This window comes from Pelophylax lessonae (genome assembly GCF_965119305.1).
Source record: "Pelophylax lessonae genome assembly, chromosome: 9".
In the NCBI taxonomy this organism is placed as follows: domain Eukaryota; kingdom Metazoa; phylum Chordata; class Amphibia; order Anura; family Ranidae; genus Pelophylax; species Pelophylax lessonae.
The window spans coordinates 147,764,447-147,774,629 of record NC_138776.1 but is presented as its reverse complement, the minus strand read 5'-3'; positions in this window follow the sequence as shown (position 1 = coordinate 147,774,629).

Sequence of the window (10,183 nt, the reverse complement as noted above, 5' to 3'; positions counted from 1 at the left end):
TTTTTATTGATTCATTTATTTTTCTCGTTTTTTGATCATTTTTCTACATGTATTTGCAATCTAGTCTTTAATATATTATACAGTCCAAACAACCCTCTACTAATCCTATATCTTATGATACATTCATGTATACTTCACAGGGACGCCTCTTTGGCCACAACATGGATCCTTGAGGGATAGGCCCCAACACCATATAATAATATGCTGTGCTATATCTACTATTGAGACTATACTCCTTGTTTCCTACCCTGGTATCTCTAATCTCCCTGATGGGTGATAGTGGTTTTAATACACGGCTCTCAGGCCCCTACAAGTGACATTGGTGGTATGCAGTTTCACTCTCAATGCAACAAGCATCTAATTTAAATATGTTGAATTACAGTGCCTTGCAAAAGTATTCACCCCCCTTGGCACTTTTCGTGTTTTGTTGCCACGCAACCTGGAATTAACATGGATTGAGGATTTGCATCATTTAATCTACAGAACATGCCCACAACTTTGAAAATGTTTTTTTTTTTTTTTTGTGAAGCAAACAAATAGGACAAAATAACAAAAAAAGTAAATGTGCATAACTATTCACCCCCTTAAAGTCAATACTTGTAGAGCCACCTTTTGCGGCAATCACAGCTCCAAGTCGCTTTGGATAAGTCTCTATGACCCTGCCACATCTTACCACTGGGATATTTGCCCATTCCTCCTTGCAAAACTGCTCCAGCTCCTTCAAGTTGGATAATTTGAGCTTGTGAACAGCAATCTTTAAGTCTGACCACAGATTTTGTATTGGATTGAGGTCTGGGCTTTGACTAGGCCATTCCAACATATTTACATGTTTCCCCTTAAACCACTCAAGTGTTGCTTCAGCTGTGTGTTTGGGGTCATTGTCCTGCTGGAAGGTGAACCTCCATCCTAGCCTCAAATCACACAGAGTGGTACAGGTTTTGCTCAAGAATATCCCTGTATTTAGCACCATCCATCTTTCCCTCAACTCTGACCAGTTTCCCAGTCCCAGCTGCTAAAAAAACATCCCCACAGCATGATGCGGCCACCACCATGTTTCACTGTGGGGATGGTGTTTTTGGGTGATGTGTTGGGTTTGCGACAGACAGCGTTTTCTGTGATGGCCGAAAAGTTCAATTTTAGTCTCATCAGACCAGAGCACCTTCCTCCATACATTTTGGGAGTCTCCCACATGCCTTTTTGCAAACTCAAAACGTGCCATTTTGTTTTTTGCCGAAAGTAATAGCTTTCTTCTGGCCACTCTGCCATAAAACCCAACTCTATGGAGTGTACGGCTTATTGTTGTCCTATGTACAGATACTCCAGTCTCTGCTGTGGAACTCTGCAGCTCCTCCAGGGTTACCTTAGGTCTCTGTGCTGCCTCTCTGATTCATGCCCTCCTTGCCCGGTCCGTGAGTTTTGGTGGGCGGCGGTCTCTTGGCAGGTTTGCTGTTGTGCCATGTTCTTTCCATTTGGTTATGAAATATTTGATGGTTCTCCTGGGGATCATTAAAGATTTGGATATTTTTTATAACCTAACCCTGACTTGAACTTCTCAACAACATTGTCCCTTACTTGTTTGGAGAGTTCCTTGGTCTTCATGGCAGTGTTTGGTTAGCGGTGCCTTTTGCTTAGGTGTTGCAGCCTCTGGGGCCTTTCAAAAAAGGTGTGTATATGTAATGACATATCATGTGACACTTAGATTGCACACGGGTGTACATCATTTCACTAATTATGTGACTTCTGAAGGTAATTGGTTGCACCAGAGCTTTTTATGGGCTTCATAACAAAGAGGGTGAATACATACGCCCATGGCAATTTTCTGTTTTTTATTTCTAAAAAATTGTTTTATGTATATATTTTTCTCATTTTACTTCACCAACTTAGACTATTGTGTTCTTCTGATCCATCACATAAAATTCAGATTAACAAAACATTGAATTTAAGGCTGTAATTTAACAAAATAGGTAAAAGGTCAAGGGGGTTGAATACTTTGGCATACTGTTGTATTTTTTCATAAATATAGGCATTGACAAAGCTCTATCCAAAAGACCCCTAAAGAAGGGTATACTTGAAACGCGTTGGTCTCTTTGGAACGTATGCGTTTTTTCAGTCACTTGTTCATATGACCCATTGTTGATAGCCGTGATTTGTTAAGTTTTATTATTCAGTTATGTATTGTATGTAAATTTCTTGGATACAGTTTTTAATATTTTTACATTAAAATAATCATTTTATTTAAACCTTATAGTTTATATTGATTTTGAGGTTTTGGTCGCCTACATAATTCCACCCCCTAGGGGAATCCCCTTTTTGGATATATTTGTTTTTGGGATGATGGCCATCTACATCTAGGTATTTATGATGTAGCAAACTTTGTTGATATCGATAGAGGCCAGGAAATCCCCTTGAAGGGATGCCACTACCGTGCGAAGGGACTCCATTCGAAATTTCTGAACCTGCGCAAAGAGGTTCAATGCCTTGAGGTCCAGAGTTGGACAGACCTTACCTTCCTTCCTGGGAACAGTAAATAGGTTTGAATAAAACCCATGAAAGCGTTCTGATTCCAGAATCAATACAATAACCCCTGTGAAAGTAGATCCAGTACCGCCGCCCAAAGAAGACCTCATAGGTGATCTGGGGCCAAACGCAGGTCGGAAAGGGAACAACCTTGCTGGAGGCAAGGACTGGAACTCGATCTTGTAACCGGACCAAATCAACTCGTGGACCCACTTGTCTTGAAGGAGGTAAACAGATCCGGACAGAAGCAAAGACGTCCCCCCACCCCAGATGCGGGTGAGGACGCCCCCTTCAGGCAGAAGCGGGCTTGTCTGCGGTCCCGGAGGAACCCGCTCTTGACTTACCAGAACAGGGCCTCTTAGAACCCCCTGCGGGGTTACAGGCTGACTTTGATCCCTGATTCTTAGATCCCGAAGAACGAAAGTATCGCTTATGGACAGAGAAGAAAGGGCCACATTTGTTACAAGACTCTTTGCTCCTGGTAGTCTATGAAAGCAGAATACTCTTACCTCCAGTAAGCCCCTTAATGATCTATTCCATGAAAGCGCCGAACAAACGGTCTCCTACAAAAGGGAGATCAGTCAATGCTTTCTTGAAAGCCTGGTCCGCAGACCAGTATTTCAGCCAAATCTTGCAACGAAGTGTCACCGCTGTCATGGACACCCTACAGGCTAAGGGGGCTGCATCCAGAGAGGCATCACAGATATCCTGCAACCCCTTGACCAACTGGTCTGCCAGCTGCTCAAGGTTAGGAGGTTGTCCCCCTTCCAAATCACCTTTGCCGCTTTGGAAGCTCTGCGGGTATCAAAGTGCACCAGGCACAGCCTCCAATTTTAAAGTTTCCTGCACTGATACAATCAGCGCATCCACTAGCGCTTTTTCATGCGTGGCTGTGGTGGAAGATGAATCATCATCACTATCAGAGCACTCAAGGTGCGTGGATGCAGACCCAGTAGAATCAACCTGAGGGAACAGAGGATGCAGGTGAAGGTGGAGGATGATTTTTACTGCAGTACCGTCATAGCAGACAAGGCAGACTGGGACCCCACAGCCTCTGAAAGGGGGTTAGGTGGTGACTCGTGCTCCAGGGACTCCATAAGTAACCTGGGGACCACCAGCAAAAAGTGTAAAAGTTGCTCTTAAAAATTACCCCAAAGTTCCAGCGCACTGAATACCTACAGCAGAAAGAGGGAGCCGTTTAGCGCCCACAGGGACTCACCACCCCCTCCTCAGATGCAGAGCAAGAGAGCCAGGCTGCACGCAGTGCGGTGATCAAAGAGAAAGAGGAAGTACAGGAACTGCCACTAGAGGCCCACCACCGATTCACCGCAGCATAGGCTTCAAAAACATGGCCGCCGTGTGATAGCAATGGGAAGCTACAAGAAAATGGCCACTAGACTACACAAACATGTCCGCCGATTATACATGCAGGCATCCACAGCAAAATGGCGGCTACATGTGGCTCCTGGGACCCCCAGTTACACTTGCACAGTAAGGGGGGACCCCTGCTAGGGACCCCCACCAGGACCACCCCCCCTAAAACCATGTTTTGCGCAGCAAGCAGCGCACCCTCCCCCAGCTGCCGCTCGACACCACCAAACAGAAAAAACAGACCGCCCGGGGAGGGGAGCAAGGCATGGGTGAACGGGGGGTGGCCTGCAGAGGGACCCCGATAGTGAGGGAGAGCGACATGAGGGAAGGAAGGGCACTCAGGGGTTCAACCAACCCAGGGAGGAGTCCATGTCCACCCTGACACTACTCAGTACACCTTGGGACCTGGAGGGCACCGCTCCAGGCAGACCACTGAAATGGGGATGCTGCAGGCCAGAGGCACGTTGTAACTCAGGTCGTGACCAGGGCTATCTATCCTTGCGAGGCGTTTAACTCACTGGCCAGCTACCGTCCAATGGGGCTATGCCGCGGCCAACCTAGCGCGGAGCTAAGGTCAGGTCACGCTCACTGGCCAGACTGGGAAGACCATAAGGATCTAGGATATCCAGTCCATTGCCCAGTCTGGCAGTTGATTGTAGTTCTTACAGGAACAGAGATTAATAAAAGGAGAAAAAAATTCAGTTTAAAAAAGAAAAAATTCTAGGCCGAAATAAACTGAAGACCTATAACAGGAAGTGGGAGTATACCCCCTGGGACTGCCCTATAGGTGTAGTCAAACTTTTTTCCCCTAGTGTCCTACTCCTGTAGGGGCAGCATAAACCCAAGGGTCAAGAAGATCTGGAGCTGTGTCCTTTATGAACGAAAGAGAAAATAAGGGAAAAAAGGGGAGTCTTTGTAATAGGAGGCCCCTTGTCCAACTCCTCCCACAGTGCCTAAGCTCAAGGTGCCCAAGACAAGCTGCAAAAGATTCCCCCAGGATCTTCAGTGCTCCCCCTGTCAAGCTCTCCATCCAAAAATACATTTACACAGGTTAATATGGCTCTGGTCACTGCCAGCCTACCTGTGATGGGCCGGTGCTTGCCTCCCCTGGACGTGGGATGCCTCCATGATGTCCCTCTGCTCCCGATCCCTGGCGCCTTAAACCCATGCTGTCGCGCCTTTAAGACACAGGCTCAGCCCTCCCCTTGCTCTCTGCGCCTGGAACCACGACCTCTGGCACGCAGTGATGACCTCACATCCGCCGGAAATAACGTCCGGCATCTTCTGATTTGCGGTGTCCTACAGTGAGGATGCCTAAGGCCTTCTCCACTGCTGATGCCACCAATGCTCATCCATCACTGGATGAGGGGGGGGGGAACTCCAACATCTGCGGAGGGAACCTAAGGTGAAAGGTTGCTCCATAAAAAAAAGGTGAGGGGAACTCCTGGCTGACGCTCCTCTGGAGTGAGGAAACACAAAAAACTGACCCGGTGCCTGAGGGACCGCCTTTTAAAGAGCTAGTGGCAAAGTGTTTCCTGTCCGGTGGGAGGAGCCCCATCTCTCAAGGGCTGTCCTGGAAGACGAGTGGGGGAAAACAGTATTTATTTTTGCACATGATTGGATGAAGGAAATCAGTACAGCTTTACCTAATTTACTAAGGGAACATTCCCTTTTAAAGGGGACAGCCTATTTGCCATTAGTAAACCAACCCCATAACGTTAGTGTTTCTCTATCATATACAGTATCTCACAAAAGTGAGTACATCCCTCACATTTTTAGAATTATTTTATTATATCCTTTCATGTGACAACATTGAAGAAATGACACTTTGCTACAATGTAAAGTAGTAAGGAATTCAGCTTTTATAACAGTGTAAATTTGCTGTCCCCTCAAAATAACTCAACACACAGCCATTAATGTCTAAACCGCTGGCAACAAAAGCGAGTACACCACTAAGTGAACATGTCCGAATTGGGCCCAATTAGCCATTTTCCCTCCCCGTGTCATGTGACTCGTTAGTGTTACAGGGTCTCATGTGTAAATGGGGAGCAGGTGTATTAAATTTGGTGTTATCACTCTCCCTCTCTCATACTAGTCACTGGAAGTTCAACATGGCACCTCATGGCAATGAACTCTCTGAGGATCTGAAAAAATGAATTGTTGCTCTACATAAAGATGGTCTAGGCTATAAGAAGATTGCCAAGACCCTGAAACTGAGCTGCAGCACGGTGGCCAAGACCATACAGCAATTTAATAGGACAGGTTCAACTCAGAACAGGCCTCGCCATGGTCGACCAAAGAGGTTGAGTGCACGTGCTCAGTGTCATATCCAGAGGTTGTCTTTGGGAAATAGACGTGAGTGCTGCCAGCATTGTTGCAGAGGTTGTAGGGGTGGGGGGGTCTGCTTGTCAGTGCTCAGACCATACGCTGCACACTGCATCAAATTGGTCTACATGTCGTCAATAAAAACGTATTCGGTTCAGATGGTGTCAAGCGTGTGTGGCGGCAACCAGGTGAGGAGTAAAAAGACAACAGTCAAGCATTGTGGTGGGAGTGCCATGGTCTGGGGATGCATGAGTGCTACCAGCACTGAGGAGTTACAATTCATTGAGGGAACCATGAATGCCAACATGTACTGCGACATACTGAAGCAGAGCATGATCCCCTCCCTTCAAAGACTGGGCCGCAGGGCAGTATTCCAACATAACGACCCCAAACACACCTCCAAGATGACCACTGTCTTGCTAAAGAAGCTGGGGTAAAGGTGATGGACTAGGCCAAGCATATCTCCAGCCCTAAACCCTATTGAGCACCTGTGGGGCATCCTCAAATGGAAGGTGGAGGAGTACAAGGTCTCTAATATCCACCAGTTCTGTGATGTCATTATGGAAGAGTAGAAGAGGACTCCAGTGGCAACCTGTGAAACTCTGGAGAACTCCATACCAAGAGGGTTAAGGCAATGCTGGAAAATAATAAAAATAAATAATGGTGGCCACACAAAATATTGACATTTTGGGCCCAATTTGGACATTTCCTCTTAGGAGTGTATTCACTTTTGTTGCCAGCGGTTTAGACATTAATGGCTGTGGGTTGAGTTATTTTGAGGGGATAGCAAATTTACACTGTTATACAAGCTGTACACTCACTACTTTACATTGTAGCAAAGTGTCATTTCTTCAGTGTTGTCACATGAAAAGATATAATAAAAGATTTACAAAAATGTAAGGGGTGTACTCACTTTTGTGAGATACTGTAGCTTCTCCAAGCACAATTGCAGCATAGAACATTTTAGAAAAAAAAAAGCACAAAAAAGTAGTCTTAACAATTTTTATTAATAGAAAATGTTACTTTCTGTCACACAGTTTAACAGTTTTGTTGGAACAGTATACATACAATTAACATTACATTTCAAAGTCTTACTTGGGTGTCATTTTGATTCTTGCTCCCTAGTGTGTTTCTCGGTGTAGGTTTTTTTTTTTTTCAAGCTTCAAAATGCAATCAGTATATATATATATATATATATATATATATATATATATAAATAATTTTTTTTTTGCACCCACAGACCTTTTTATTTTTAGTCCAAAACTGAGAGACCCAGACAAACACTCTAACTATGGTTTCTCCAACAAAATCACAAGACAATATACTATAATGAAATGATCAATAAAGAGAACACAAACATCCTTAAAAGAATTTGTATGTCCAAACAAATGTTGTCTGTTGCCGTCTCAATAAAAAGTCCCTGACTTTAATTTATTGTGTTGTTATCATATTCCCTGTATTCACAGTTTATTGATGGAAACAAATCTGCAGTTGTTGAGATGCTTTTTAGCATTTTTTTGTCGTATAAGCTCTAAATCTGTACACTAAAGGTATGATTTACTGAAGCAGATAAGGGTTATGCTTTCAACAACCAATACGACTGACTAGTTTTAAACTCAGTTTGTAGTTTATAGCAGATACAGATTTATTAATACATTTTTATTTTAGCTAGGAAGCTTTCTGTACTTCAAGCAACCAGTAGAAGGGACTTGAGCAGCAAACCAAACAGAATGTTACGTACTTAGTCTAACTATGAGTATACATTTTTCCCTAAATTTAACTTACCATTGCTAAACTGATCAAACATCAGAACCCAAACCTAGCACAACCACTTCAATTGTAAGTTCCATAACTTTGATGACCAACTATTCCCTGCCTGTCACAACCAACCAGGCAAAGCTATCTGGAAAAAAGTTCCTGTTTTGGCCCATAAGTTAGGAAACCCAGTTTAAAACCCTACACTCATACACACAATCTCGTACATGAACTCTACTGTAGGTCTACACTGACACTTGCCAAATTTGTGCATTAACTTCGACTTCAAGGCCCATTGGAAATATATCTGGTTAAGTGGCATTGCAGAGAAGGCACCTCAAAAACAAATTTGATTAATAGTAAAAGTACTTTACAGGAGAACCCCAGGAAAATAGATTAAATAGGGACACACAGATAAGCCAGATTTACATTTCAAAGCCCCTCATCCTTTTTTGTCTAATCCTTTTCACTTGAGTACATTTTACAGTGCAATAGATGACTCCAGGAAAAACTTTTTATATATTTGCATAGAATGGGGATGGTTTAGAACCCCTATCAGGTTTAACTGCAGTCTGTCCTTGTTGGGGAGGATTTCCCTAATTTTCTATTCCAATAACAGTGTCACTAGGCGTAAAGGGAAATCGTACCAATGGGGACTGAGACATGCAATAAAAGCTAAAAAAGATGTTCCAATCCTTCTCCACACTACTAAAAACTTAAGTTACACTTTAAATGAGGCAGTGCAAAGGTGTACATTGTATAGTAATTCATTAAAGGCAGGAAGATTTCATCTTTCACTGGTTTGGCAAAAGTAATTTAACCTGACTTCCTGTTTTTGCTCTGTCTTACTGCCTGAATGACTTCATAAGAACTAAGACCTGTACTAACAGGATGTTTTCCAATTAAAAATATATTGCAAATGACATACCAATGTGAGCTTTTCAGTAAAAAAAAAAAAAAAAAAACACAAAGTGGGCTCAAGCAATATATATTACAAGGCAGCCTGGACATTTACTACACTCTTTGGAATACTGGACTGAACCAAAAACAGCTATCTGAAGTACTGTTTATAGGTATTAAATTATATTTGGAAAAAACAGATTGCTCAGATGGGTATTTAAAAAAAGAGTACACCAAATTTAAGCCACGCTTAATGCCAGAAGGATTATAGCACCTGGAAAAATACAGCCCAATTCTACTTTATTTAAAAAAAAAAAATAGTACACCAATTGTAAAAAATGTGTAAAAAAAGCTTATTTTTATCTTACCAGGACTGACCAGCACAGACTCACTCAATCTGTGATCCATTGCTGGTATTCTTGCAGGCTGAATGATATACAGTATCATTCAACAAATTTCCTGAAGTGCAGAGCATAAAGTCACCCCCTTCCCTCCCCTGAGGTGGCCTCACCTTGGGACCCAGCATTCAAGAGTAGATTGATGCAAAGAATGGTGCTAAAGTCATGGTCTTTAACATCATAGTAATATTTGCATCATACAGCATTTTATCCTGGAGGAAGCTGCATAACTTTGTAGGAAGGTGTAGCTTTTATCAGCCGAGGAACAGCTATTGCCTCATTTGGTTTAAATGCTTTAACTGTAGAGGAGACCATTGTAATGCCTCATTTGGTTTACATTTGTTAACTGTAGAGGAGACCATTGACAGTGCAAAATACACCGGTTTGACAGCCTGGTATAATTTAAAGTGCCTTAAAGAACAACCTCTACTGCACGGATTCGGGCCCTTTAAGCTTGTGCTAACGTTAACACATGCAAGTCATACACATGCACTGTTTGAGACCAATATGGTTCCTTGATTCCTGTAAAATTCTGCAATTTAACAGCAACGCCACCCTTAAAGTCATCCCCTTTCCTTTCATTGGGTTATACATTTTTTATCTGATCATTTATTCTGAGTCCTTAACTTGTTTCTTTTGAAATTGTTTAGGCTCATAGGGGATATGCATCTTTAAGCTGGAGATTCGCTCCAGAAAATTAACATTTCTAATAAGTGCTTTATGTCTAAGTGCTTATGTTTATTAAAGTATGAATTGTCTATGAAAGCCAAGGGAATATACACTTTTGTAAAGAATCAATGCACCAGCCTACATTTAAGCAAGCCTACCGCAAGGCCAATCCATTGTGGCCATTCTTACTACAAAGCTAGTCTAGCCATAATTTGATGCAATAAAGGCAATACAAATAAAAACATAGT